We start from the raw sequence: 14,527 nt of genomic DNA on the forward strand, positions 1-14,527 counted from the left end.
AGGATGTATAAAAGATACTTTTCCAGTATGTTAGTCAGAACAAAGCCTAAAGCAATTCTGTATACTTCATAGTGCAAAATCACCTATTTTGAGTTTAAAAATATGGTCAAATTATCTTTTGCATCTGTAGTTTTTTTCCTTAGAAGGGAGACTCTTAGAAAACATATGTAAACATGACTTTTTAAAAGAGAATTTACTGGAGTATTTTTTTCTTTACTTATTCTTAGTAAAGGATGTCATATAAGTGTAACCATTCTGAAATATATAATGAAATGTGATAATGAAAGAATCTTCACATGGGAATGTAAAAAATATCAAAATTACTTTATGTACATACCCACATTTCACTTGTCAAATGCCAAATGATTAATGTTAAGGCTATATTAGGTCCAGCTAAGGAGATAGGATAACCTAATTTGGTTCACTTAAGGGACCAATATTCCAGATTGAAGGGACAACCCAGCTAACGTGAACTGTTACAGAAGTACAAAGTATCATAACATCATAAAATAAATCAGTAATCACATATCTCACTTCAAAAAACAATTGTCTACTACCTAGCATAAATTAGGCTAAGTGACCATCTTGTGCCGTCTTCTGAAGATGTCATGTTCAGCTACTCTGAAGCATCAGCTGTTTATTTGGGCAACTGGGATTTCTTTTGGAAGGAATGATGCTAAAGCTGAAATTCCAGTACTTTGGCCACCTCATGTGAAGAGTTGACTCATTGGAAAAGACTCTGATGCTGGGAGGGATTAGGGGCAGGAGGAGAAGGGGACAACAGAGGATGAGATGGCTGGATGGCACCACTGACTCGATGGACGTGAATCTGAGTGAACTCCAGGAGCTGGTGATGGACAGGGAGGCCTGGCGTGCTGCGATTCATGGGGTCGCAAAGAGTTGGACACGACTGAGCAACTGAACTGAACTGAACTGAACTGAAGGTCTTATAGTAAAGGATGGTGTCTTCCAGGAAGCCAAGAAGTCATGGGTGGTACTTGAGGTTTAAGAATTTAAAGTAACAAAATATGAAAGTTCAACTGTGTCTGACTAAGAGCATGTTTTCCAGTCTGGGTGGTGGGTCAGGTTGGTAGGGGATGGTTAACTATTAAAGTCTTTTTTATATCCCAGGAAAGATACATATCTTTGCAGCCATAGAATCTAGGACTGGTCTTCCCAGTGAGTCACTGTTTATCACTTTTTTTTAAGTACCAGAAAAAACAGGCTAGGAATTTGGTGAGGATTAGAGGAGAGTATATCCCTGAACAAAGAAGCCACAAAGTAAATCCCTGTGACCAAGGCAGGCAGGGTGGGTGTGAGGAGGGAGAGCACCAACCAAGAATTGTAAATAAGGAGGCTTCCTTGGTGGCTCAGATGGTAAAGAATCCACCTGCAACTCAGGAGACCTGGGTTTGATCCCTGGGTTAGGAAGATTCCCTGGAGGAGAGCATGGCAACCCACTCCAGTATTCTGGCCTAGAGAGTCCCCATGGACAGTGGAGCCTGGTGGGTTACAGTCCATGGGGTCACGAACAGTCAGACATGACTGAGTGACTATACACAGCACAGCACTCAAATAAAGGGCTAATGAGCATTATCATCAGCAACCCCTAAGTGATCAAGAGGATGGACTCTGGGCATCAAATGACCTGGCATGAAATCCTAGCTCTGCTCTTTTGTAATCCTGAGCAGGTGTACAAATCACGCGTGTTCAGGTTGCAGATTTCAGAAATTCAATTCAAAGAATCTTCAACTTTGTGAATTTAGCAGACCATTTCATTAGAAATTCCAGAATTGGCTTTGTATTGATACTTGTTTCAGTCTGAAGATTTAAACAGTGTCACAGGTAACTTTTCTCTCTCCATTCCAAGGAAAGGGTGACTACTAGGAGGTGTTTAGGTGAAATTTTTTTCTAGGTTCCATAAGATCTCCAGCTGAGTGTGATAGGATGGATGATGACCACCCCTCACTGGTGTCCAAGCCCTAATTCCCATACTCTGTGAATTGTTACCTTACAGACTTTGCAGAGGTGATTAAATTAAATTAAATTAAGGATCTTGAGATAAGGAGTTTATCCTGGATTATCAGATTGAATCCAATGTAATAATCACAAGAGTCCTGCTAAAAATGGAGCCAACGTTAGATGACACAGGCTTAGGGGCTTCTCAGGTGGCACTGTTGGTAAAGAACCCACCTGCCAATGCAGGTGACATAAGAGATGTGGGTTCAATCCCTGGGTCAGAAGATCCCCTGGAGGAGGGCCTGGCAACTCACTCCAGTATTCTGGCCTGGAGAATCCCATGGACAGAGGAGCCTGGAGAGCTATAGTCTATAGGGTTGCAAAGAGTCACACATAGCTGAAGCAACTTAGCACACAAATACAAGAAGGTGACAGGAAAGCAAAAGGCTAGAGTTATAAAAGGAAGGGATCATGACCTAAGAAACATGGATAGTCTCTAAAGGCTGAAATGGGCAGGGAAATAGAATACAAAGCCTTGAAAGGAAAACAACCCTTGATTTAGACTTCCAACATCCAGAACCAAAAGAGAATAAATTTGTACTGTCTTTAGCTATTACATCTGTGATAATTTGTTACAGCAACAATAAGAAGCTAATACATGGAGCTTCTTTCTCTGCCTTTATTTTAATTGATTGAAATGAAAAACTGAATGAGCAGAAAATTCATCTTTTCCAACTATTCATGGGATATATATTTTTGAATCTCAATTACCTTGGATTACTTCATACTGGCTGAGAAAGGCCTCTCTTATTCTCATAATAAGATTGTATTTTCTTCTCTCTCATCTGTTCATCAATACAGATTTTGTTGTTTTTTTTTAAAGCAGTTTTCTAAGGACTATCAGAAAATTACAAACTCCCCAGCAACCTGCTATTTTTCTATCAAGTCTCTTAAAATTCAGTCTTTAGTAGGAAATGGTCTGAATCAAGATTCGAGGGGAACAATTTAAAGTGATGATGGTCAGTTGCCCAATCAGGACTGAGAATTCTCACTGCTTCTCATCACTCCTAGTGATCCAATCCCACTTCTTAAGGTCTATAATCTGCCTTTCACTCTTTGTGTCCATTTCTTTGACATGTAATGTTTCACTGGTGGAAAGTGAAAGAGATTCAATTGAAGACAAATTCCACAGAAAGAATTATTCTAGCTTCCGGCAATATTTTCTCTCTATGTTTTTTATTGTTCCGCTTTCCTCTTATTCCTCAGGTAAATACTCCCTCAGTTCAGTTCTGTCTCTCAGTCATTGTGAGACTCTTTGCGACCCCATGAATCACAGCATGCCAAGCCTCCCTGTCCATCACCAACTCCTGGAGTTCACCCAAACTCCTGTCCATCAAGTCGGTGGTGATGCCTTCCAGCCATCTCATCTTCTGTCGTCCCCTTCTCCTCCTGCCCCCAGTCCCTCCCAGCATCAGGGTCTTTTCCAATGAGTCAGCTCTTCGCTTGAGGTGGCCAAAGTATTGGAGTTTCAGCTTTAGCATCAGTCTTTCCAATGAACACCCAGGACTGATCTCCTTTAGAATGGACTGGTTGGATCTCTTTGCAGTCCAAGAGACTCTCAATAGTCTTCTCCAACACCACAGTTCAAAAGCATCAATTCTTCAGTGCTCAGCTTTCTTCACAGTCCAACTCTCACATCCATACATGACCACTGGAAAAACCATAGCCTTGACTAGATGGACCTTTGTTGGCAAAGTAATGTCTCTGCTTTTCAATATACTATCTAGGTTGGTCATAACTTTCCTTCCAAGGAGTAAGCGTCTTTTAATTTCATGGCTGCAATCACCATCTGCAGTGATTTTGGAGCCCAAAAAATAAAGTCTGAAACTGTTTACACTGTTTCTGCATCTATTTCCCATGAAGTGATGGGAACAGATGCCATGATCTTAGTTTTCTGAAAGTTGAGCTTTCATAACAAATATTTCCCTGGCCACCTTAAGCTTGCATTATCAAGATAAATATTCATGTAAAACAAGGGTGCACTTCTTTCCCATAATTCCAGCTCAAGTCCCTGGAATAGCCCTCACTGGGTCACTTTGGGATATAGGTTAATTCCTGAGCCAATTGTTGTAACCTGGGGATAGAATCCTCCAATGGGCCATGTCTGGGTCAGGGGTCCACTCTTGAGCAGAAAAATTGGTAAAAACAATGAAAAGGACTATAGAACAAACAAAAGCCAGACACTGGCAGATGCCTACCTTTTGAAGAGATTCCAACCTTTCATCAGTAGAGATAGATTCTAATAAAATGTTCATCCTAGAATTGTAAAAACTAAATGAGTTAATTCAGTGAAACTGTTTAGCACAGTGTGGCACAGTAGATATTCATTCTTTTTTTTTAAATTATTTTACTGATAGTTATGGTACTATTATTAGGACTGCTAACCTTGTAGCTTTGGAAAAGCCACTTAACATACCTGAGCCCATTCCTTCATGTTAATAGGACTGATGACACATTCCTTGTCACGTGACGATAAAAAGCAAGTGAATGTGTACAAGGTGCCTAGCACAATGCAGGCACATGGGAGAGAATCATGAAGAGGAGATGTTATTTTTATTGTTATCTGAGAAAGAAAGCCAATCTTACCTACACATGCACAGATTTTTTTTTTACAAACCAAACTCTGAAATTTGGCTTTGGAGATAGGTAGCATTAGATGATTGAAAGGCTCTTTTTCACTCAGGAAGCAGTGCAGGGGCTGCTCCTGAGACTGACACACATACGTCTAGTTTAGATCTAACGTAGCTTCAGTCTTGTCTCTTCCTATAGTCCCTGGGAAAACTTCAGTCATCAACACCCTTTAGAATGACTTGGGGGTGTGTGTGGGGGGGGTGGCGGTCATTGCAAACAGTAGTGGTTTCTGTTCCACATAATAATACACACCTGTATGAGTACCATGGCTTCATCCTTTCTGCCTTAAATTGGGGTTAGTGTGTGAGCCACTATGGCCACTACAAATACCCCAACACATTGACTTGGTGAAAACTGGCCCTAATGTGTATGAAATATTAGGTGACTATGAAAACCTTGATCCCGAGATCTCTCTCCCTCACACTGTCCTTGCACTCGAAAATGAATTATGTTTGAGACTTGGAGAGCAATCACACAAGGTGATGAAGGGGAAGCCCCATGAAATGAAATCATTTCACTCTATTGTCCTGTTCTAAGAGTATTCTCTCCTAGATACATGATGAAGTGGCCCCAGTGAGCTGGGCTCTTGAGAGCTTTTAGCCAGACAATTATAATCCTGCCTTACTTACAGTGGGATGTTTTATGCACTTTAATGGAAACTCTATATTCAATTTCTCTATTTACATATACTTCATATATGTTAGTGGGATAGAAAAGTAATTTGTGCAGGTGTTTATAAAACCACAGAAAGAGAACTTTAACTGTAGAGGCATACACATTCTTTGGAAGTTGGATATCATTTTATCATCCTCCTGGGGAAGCAGAGCTGTATGAAGCTCATATTACTGTCAGCAGCATTCCTCCTGAACTATTTTGAATGTCACTAAGAGTTTAAGGCAGCATGTCATTTTTGTTTGTTTGTTTGTTTTTTCAGAGAAGAAAGGCAACAAAATAATTAAACACATTTTTTCTTCAGGAAAAAGAAAAACGAGTCATCTCTGCTTTTCGTACCAACGTGCTATGATGTGACCAGGAAAAAAATATAATTTCTCCTAAAACGCTACTGGTCATTTAGCTCAGAAGACTCTTTCTCAGGGTAAGCAGGAAAATTTCACACATTCTCAATGAGTGAAATGCATCTGCAGAGAGATTAGAATTTCTTGTAAAGCCTTGTGCTGAATCCAGATGAGGATCATCAGACAGCTGTGAAGATTCTCCTGACCTTTAGGTGAGAAGAGCAATAATTTGAAAGCTCTGTTTAGTGATTAGTACATTTACCCCCAGAACTTGAAGTCAAAAGGGAAATGCACTTCAGGAACCCTATGTGGGAGAAGAACAGACACTCAGTTTACAGGATCTATACAACCAAGTGATGTGGACCGTTATAATTGTCTTCTGACTGGTCCCCAACTCCAGTTTTCAATCCTCTGTCTCCCACCTCCAAATGATAATATAGTAAATCCCAAGTACACTATCTGGTTCATAGTAGAGGTTCAACAAAAACATGATTTAAAGGATTTTCTCTTTTCCACAATCACACACAGAGAAACTCAGCTTTTGCTCCTTGTTCCAGTGCATGTCATATGCAGCACCAGTTCCTTTAAAATAACACCACAACTTTTCGGATTAATCACCCCAGCTTGTTGTTGTTTAGTTGCTAAGTCATGTCCAACTCTTCAAAAGTCCACAGACTCTACCTGCCAAGTTCTTCTGGCCATGGAATTTCCCAGACAAGAATACTGGAATGGGTTGCCATTTCCTTCTCCAAGGGATCTTACCGACCCAGGGATCAAGCCCGCATCCCATGCATTGGCTGGTGAGTTCTTTACCACAGAGCCACCAGGGAAGTCCCACCCAGATTGTCCCTTTTTTTTTTCTACACTTGCCACAGAAAAGTATTCCATGTTACCAAATGTGATTCCCATTTCCATTCTTAGCTTATTCTTTCCCCCATGCCTGGAACTTTTAGAACTTCAGAACATCAGCAGAATGCCTATCTCAGGGAGTTTTTGAGAAGATTAAATCATGTAAAAAAATACATGTGGATCACCCAGTACAGTGCTTGACATATAGTGAGAGCTGAATAATAGCAACAATGCTACTTATTAATAATACGTTGTCAGATCCTTTCACACCACCTGGTTCATGGTCTATGTTATATATACAAGATTTGAGCTGGCAATAGAAGTTTCTGTCATTAGAATGTCACAGTAAAAATTCATTTTAATATATCTCTGATCCGTTTTTTGTCTTTATTTTATAAATCTGTTTTTATCTATTTAAATTAAGTATTAGGGCTTCCCAGGTAGCTCAGTGGTAAAAAATCTGCCTGCCAGTGCAGGAGACAAGAGTTTGATCCTTGAGTTGGAAAGATCTCCTGTAGGAGGAAATGGCAACCCACTTCAGTATTCTTGGGAAATCCCACGGACAGAGGAGTCTGGCGGGCTACAGTCCATACGGTTGCAAAAGAGTTGACACGACTTAACGACTAAACAATAGCAACAATTGGGGATGCAGGAGCTGGGTTTTCTGAGTCTGGTTTTCTACAGTGTCAGATTGTAGTGTTGCTTTAGAAGACGCCACCTACTGGCAAACAGGCAGAGTTTAAGTGAAAGTGAAATGAAAAGCTCAATGGTGCCACAAAAAGCTGTTTCCTAAGCATTCTGGTCTTCACGCTCCTGGCTGTTCACTGGACAGAACCTCTCAGTAAAATACACATTGGCTAATATAGTCTTCACATAGAGAGTTTTATAGATCAGCTCTGACTAGTTTGGGGGTAAATATTTTGGGTCAGATATCCCAGAGCGACTTCACTTTCCCTTTTCACTTTCGTGCATTGGAGAAGGAAATGGCAACCCACTCCAGTGTTCTTGCCTGGAGAATCCCAGGGACAGGGGAGCCTGGCAGGCTGCCGTCTGTGGGGTCGCACAGAGTCGGACACGACTAAAGTGACTTAGCAACAGCAGCAGATTCTAGCCAAGTAGACAGACCCCCACCCCATCCCTCAGTGTGCCTCCCCACCAGCAGCTCTTGGGCAAATCATTTAACCCATGAAAGTCACAATTCTGATCTGAAAAACTAAGATCGTGATAGAATGTGCTCTCAGAGGCCTCTTGCAAGGGTTTAATAAGATGCTATCCAGAGATTTCAGTGACTAGTGTCTAATACATGCTCTCAAAACAGACCTGTTGCTGTGAGTAAGGGGAAAAAAAGGCTTTACTTCTTTCACTTTACAATATCCCAATGTTGAACCCCCATTCTTCAGTCTGGTGTTCATGGGTAGACTTGCAACAATCTTTACACTTGTCTGCCTTTTTAATGAAAAAAAAAATGAGCTGTCTAATAAAACCAATACATTCTCACTAAAAGTCAAGGTTCAGAAAGACTAAAGGGGTGGAAAAGTTCTATCAACCTCTATAAAAGGCTGGTTTTGAGGAAAAGAGCTAATGTATACTTAAAAGCCTAAAGATTTTACTATCTACAGTAAGAGACATAATTTAATGGAGAATATCTCCCAGGCTATGTTCTCAGGAGACTATGGCTGAGAATAAAATTCATGCCTGAGGCTGGCTTTTGCAACCAGTTTTAAGAAGGAGCTTACCACTTTTTCCATCCCAAATCCTGAGAGAGAAATAAAAATTGAGTAACAAAATGACAGGACTCAGAACTCATAGTTATCCTTAAGGGGAAAGTGGAAGAAATTCAACAGAAATTTGTTTTCTTTCTCATGTCTAATCACTCTGCACACAGGCTTTTGGATAATAAAAGTATGTGTATAGATAGAGAGTTCCAGTGTTCACAGTCTTCTACAGTCATTCATTTGATAGGAATGAACCAAATCATTTCAGGCCGAGCCCAGTGAGGAGCTTTTTAAAGACAATGTTGGCAGTCCAGGACCGTAGCTGTCTTGTCGCTCTCTCCATGTGGGCTCAGAGCACCTGAGGGTGAGCCAGGATGTGTCCCTTTGCATCACAAAGAACTAGTGCAATGCCTGCCACCAAGGAACTACTTCATAAATGCTAGTAAAATGAATAAACAGAGTCTCTTACCCAATCCATTCCATTTATAGAGGAAAACCTCAAACCTCCTAGAAGTGGATAGATTCATGAAGCAGAAGTTAGGACATAAAGAGAGGCAAAAGAGCCAGGCAAGTAGCCAAGCTTTAGACAATCTTCTTAAAAATGAGCTGAACTCAGTTAGGTTTGAGTTGCTGTATACACCTTGATGATGGCACACCTCTGTTTTTATTTGTCTCTCTTTGGTTAGTAGCCTTCAGGAGTAAAGAAGTTTTCAACTTGTAGTCAAACTTAGCAGCAGCTTATCTCACTCGTTAACCTATGCAGTTCTCTGCTCTCATTTTATTTTGGGGGTTAAAGAGGGGAATAAACTTGACATAATATATGTAAGTAGTTCACAGAAATGGAAGAATTACCACTGACACTCCTGCCTCTTGGTCAGAGAATCAAAGTGACTCGGAGACGAAGGAATCTTTGAGTTGAACCTTTAACACTGACTGACCAATAGCTGAACTTCCTTTTACAGCACCCACTCAAATCAGTTGACTGTTCTCTTTTTGAATATCTTTAAATAATGGAGAATTCAGCACTTCATGAAGGCAGCCATGCTTAAACTGATCTGAGTTCTGAAAACGTATCCCTGTGTGGAGGTGAACTTTCATGCCCTAAAGCTTTCACACATCAATTGTGCTTGATTGAACTCTTTGGAGCCACCCAGAACAAGTCTAGTCTGTCTTCCACCTGACAACCTTTCAGATATTTGAAGACAGCCTTCATGCCCGCCCCCATCACCCAAGTCTTCCCTTTTCTGGAATAAACTTCTCTGGTTCCTTTGGCTGTTCATCATGTAACATTGTACTGAGCAGCTTTACACGGTCAAACATTCTTCCCCAAACATACCCCTGTATGCTATGTACAGGGCTGACAAGGGTCAGATACAACTAGTACAGATACACTGTCAACTAAAATATTAAAATAGTTTCATTATAATTCATAAAAAGCCATTGTTTTAAATCTCTCCCTTGAGTATTCACCACTGCACATCACCTGGCACCCTCCTGATACTGGCATGACCAATATCCAAGGGCTGTTCCTAGAGCAATGTGTTAGTTAGTAAATGACTAAATCATATTAGTTGCTGCTGCTGCGGCTGCTAAGTCGCTTCAGTTGTGTCCGACTCTGTGCGACCCCATGGACTGCAGCCTACCAGGCTCCTCTATCCATGGGATTTTCCATGCAAGAGTACTGGAGTGAGGTGCCAATGCCTTCTCCTATATTAGTTGCTAGATGTTCTAAATATGACCCATTTCTAAGTGTCTTTTTCAAGGTAATGGCCAAATTTAAAAAAAAAAAAAAAACTTAAAGGAAACTTAAAGGAATTCCCAGGTGTCTCAGTGGTAAAGAATCCACCTGCCAATGCAGAAGACTCAGGTTCAATCCCTGGGTCAGGAAGATTTTCTAGAGGAGGAAATAGTAGCACACTCCAGTATTCTTGCCTGGACAATCCCATGGACAGAGGAGTCTGGCAGGATATAGTCCATGGTGTTGCAGAGTTGGACATGACTGAGCACACACAAAGAAAACTTCCAATGTTTATTCACACTTCTGTGCTTAGCAATAATGGCAAGCATTTTCAAACATTATTATCATCTAAATTTCATGGCATCAACTGTGCAATAATCATCATTATTCTTATTCTAGAAGTAAAAGTACTAAGATCCTTAGAGGTTAAGTGTCTTATTCAGTATTTTACAACTATCCAATGCCAGGGCCAAAATTCAAAAACAGATCAATGGTCAAATTAATTTGGCAAATGCTACAGGTTCTTTATCCTCATGGAAAATCATGATGAACTTGAGCACATTAAAGATTCTAAAAAGTTTTTTAGTAATGAAAGCAGTTTAGGGCATTTCCCTGGTGGTTCAGCAGTAGAGTCTACCTGCAAGACCCCAGTTCAAACCCTGGTCCAGGAATATCCCACATGCCCCAGAGAGCTAAGTCCCTGCGCCACCACTACTGAGCCTGTTCTCTAGAGCCCGAGAACTGAAACTACTGAAGGCCAAGAGCCCTGGAAACTGTCTTCCACAATAAGAAAAGCCACCTCAATAAGAAGCCTTCAACCCCAAATAGAGAGTAGCCCTCTCTTGTCACAATTAGAGAAAAGCCCAGGCGCAGCAACAGACTCAGCATAACCCAAAATAAATAGATAGAGATCAGCCCTGGGATTTCTTTGGAAAGAATGATGCTAAAGCTGAAACTCCAGTACTTTGGCCACCTCATGCCAAGAGTTGACTCATTGGAAAAGACTCTGATGCTGGGAGGGATTGGGGGCAGGAAGAGAAGGGGACGACAGAGGATGAGATGGCTGGATGGCATCACCGACTCGATGGACACAAGTCTGAGTGAACTCCGGGAGTTGGTGATGGACAGGGAGGCCTGGCGTGCTGCAATTCATGGGGTCGCAAAGAGTTGGACACGACTGAGCGACTGAACTGAACTGAACTGAGTCCTCCCTGTGCATCACCAACTCCTGGTGTTCACTCAAACTCACCTCCATCGAGTCAGTGATGCCATCCAGCCATCTCATCCTTGGTCGTCTCCTTCTCCTCCTGCCCCCAATCCCTCCCAGCATCAGTCTTTTCCAATGAGTCAACTCTTCACATGAGGTGGCCAAAGTACTGGAGTTTCAGCTTTAGCATCATGCCCTCCAAAGAACACCTAGGGCTGATCTCATTCAAAATGGACTGGTTGGATCTCCTTGCAGTCCAAGGGACTCTCAAGAGTCTTCTCCAACACCACAGTGCAAAAGCATCAATTCTTCTGTGCTCAGCTTTCTTCACAGTCCAACTCTCACATCCATACATAATCATTGGAAAAACCACAGCCTTGACTAGACAGACCTTTGTTGACAAAGTAATGTCTCTGCTTTTGAATATGCTATCTAGGTTGGTCATAACTTTCCTTCCAAGGAGTAAGCGTCTTTTAATTTCATGGCTGCAGTCACCATCTGCAGGGATTTTGGATCCCCCGAAATAAATTCTGACACTATTTCCACTGTTTCCCCATCTATTTCCCATGAAGTGATGGGACCAGATGCCATGATCTTCATTTTCTAAATGTTGACCTTGAAGCCAACTTTTTCACTCTCCACTTTCACTTTCATCAAGAGGCTTTTTAGTTCCTCTTCACTTTCTGCCAAAAGGGTGGTGTCATCTGCATATCTGAGGTTATTGATATATCTCCCGGCAATCTTGATTCCAGCTTGTGCTTCTTCCAGCCCAGTATTTCTCATGATGTACTCTGCATATAAGTTAAATAAGCAGGGTGACAGTATACAGCCTTGACATACTCCTTTTCCTATTTGGAACCAGTGTGTTGTTCCATGTCCAGTTCTAACTGTTGCTTCCTGACCTGCATATAGGTTTCTCAAGAGGCAGGTCAGGTGGTCTGGTATTCCCATCTCTTTCAGAATTTTCCACAGTTTATTGTGATCCACATAGTGAAAGGCCTTGGCATAGTCAATAAAGCAGTTCAGTTCAGTGCCGTGCAGTCACTCAATCGTATCCAACTCTTTGCAACCCCATGAATTGCAGCATGCCAGGCCTGCCTGTCCATCACCAACTCCCGGAGTTCACTCAGACTTGTGACCATCGAGTCAGTGATGCCATCCAGACATCTCATCCTCTGTCGTCCCCTTCTCCTCCTGCCCATAATCCCCCCCAGCATCAGAGTTTTTTCCAACAAGTCAACTCTTCACATGAGGTGGCCAAAGTACTGGAGTTTCAGCTTTAGCATCATTCCCTCCAAAGATATCCCAGGGCTGATCTCCTTCAGAATGGACTGGTTGGATCTCCTCGCAGTGCAAGGGACTCTCAAGAGTCTTCTCCAACACCACAGTGCAAAAGCATCGATTCCTCGGCTCTCAGCTTTCTTCACAGCCCAACTCTCACATCCATACATGATCATTGGAAAAACCACAGCCTTGACTAGACAGACCTTTGTTGACAAAGTAATGTCTCTGCTTTTCAATATGCTATCTAGGTTGGTCATAACTTTCCTTCCAAGGAGTAAGCGTCTTTTAATTTCATGGCTGCAGTCACCATCTACAGTGATTTTGGAGCCCCCCCATAAAATAAAGCCTGAAAATGTTTCCACTGGTTCCCCATCTATTTCCCATGAAGTGATGGGACCAAATGCCATGATTTTCGTTTTCTGAATGTTGAGCTTTAAGCCAACTTTTTCACTCTCCACTTTCACTTTCATCACAAGGCTTTTTAGTTCCTCTTCACTTTCTTCCATAAGGGTGGTGTCATCTGCATATCTGAGGTTATTGGTATTTCTCCCAGCAATCTTGATTCCAGCTTGTGCTTCTTCCAGCCCAGCATTTCTCATGATGGACTCTGCATAGTAGTTAAATAAGCAGGATGACAGTATACAACCTTGACGTACTCCTTTTCCTATTTGGAACCAGTGTGTTGTTCCATGTCCAGTTCTAACTGTTGCTTCCTGACCTGCATATAGGTTTCTCAAGAGGCAGGTCAGGTGGTCTGGTATTCCCATCTCTTTCAGAATTTTCCACAGTTTCTTGTGATCCACACAGTCAAAGGTTTTGGCATAGTCAATAAAGCAGAAATAGATGTTTTTCTGGAAGCCTCTTACTTTTTCAATGATCCAGCAGATGTTGGCAACTTGATCTCTGGTTCCTCTGTGTTCTCTAAAACCAGCTTGAACATCTGGAAGTTCACAGTTCACATATTGCTGAAGCCTGGCTTGGAGAATTTTGAGCATTACTTTACTGGCATGTGAGATGAGGGCAATTGTGCTGTAGTTTGAGCAATCTTTGGCATTGCCTTTCTTTGAGATTGGAATGAAAACTGACCTTTTCCAGGCTTGTGGCCACTGCTGAGTTTTCCAAATTTGCTGACATATTGCGTACGGCACTTTCACAGCATCATCTTTCATGATTTGAAATAGTTCAACTCAAATTCCATCACCTCCACTAGCTTTATTCATAGTGATGCTTTCTAAGGCCCACTTGACTTCACATTCCAGGATGTCTGGCTCTAGGTGAGTGATCATACCAATCTGATTATCTGGGTCATGAAGATCTTTTTTGTACAGTTCTTCTGTGTTCTTGCCACCTTTTCTTAATATCTTCTGCTTCTGTTAGGTCCATGCCATTTCTGTCTTTTATCGAGCCCATCTTTGCATGAAATGTTCTCATGGTATCTGTAATATTCTTGAAGAGATCTCTACCCTTTCCCATTCTGTTGTTTTCCTCTATTTCTTTGCACTGATCGCTGAGGAAGGCTTTCTTATTTTTTCTTGCTATTCTTTGGAACTCCGCATTCATATGCTTATATCTTTCCTTTCCCCTTTGCTTTTCACTTATCTTGTTTTCACAGCTATTTGTAAGGCCTCCAGAGACAGCCATTTTGCTTTTTTGCATTTCTTTTCCATGGGGATGGTCTTGATCCCTATCTCCTGTATAATGTCATGAATCTCAGTCCATAGTTCATCAGGTACTCTGTCTATCAGATCTAGTCCCTTAAATCCATTTCTCACTTCCACTGTGTAATCATAAGGGATTTGATTTAGGTCATACCTGTATGGTCTAGTGGTTTTCCCTACTTTTTTCAATTAAGTCTGAATTTGGCAATAAGGAGTTCATGATCTGAGCCACAGTCAGCTCCTGGTCTTGGTTTTGCTGACTGTATAGAGCTTCTCCATCTTTGGCTGCAAAGAATCAATCTGATTTCAGTGTTGACCATCTGGTGATGTCCATGTGTAGAGTCTTCTCTTGTGTTGTTGGAAGAGGGTGTTTGCTATGACTAGTGCTTTCTCTTGGCAAAACTCTATTA

Source organism: Oryx dammah, unplaced genomic scaffold, assembly GCF_014754425.2.
Source record: "Oryx dammah isolate SB20612 unplaced genomic scaffold, SCBI_Odam_1.1 HiC_scaffold_27, whole genome shotgun sequence".
NCBI lineage: Eukaryota > Metazoa > Chordata > Mammalia > Artiodactyla > Bovidae > Oryx > Oryx dammah.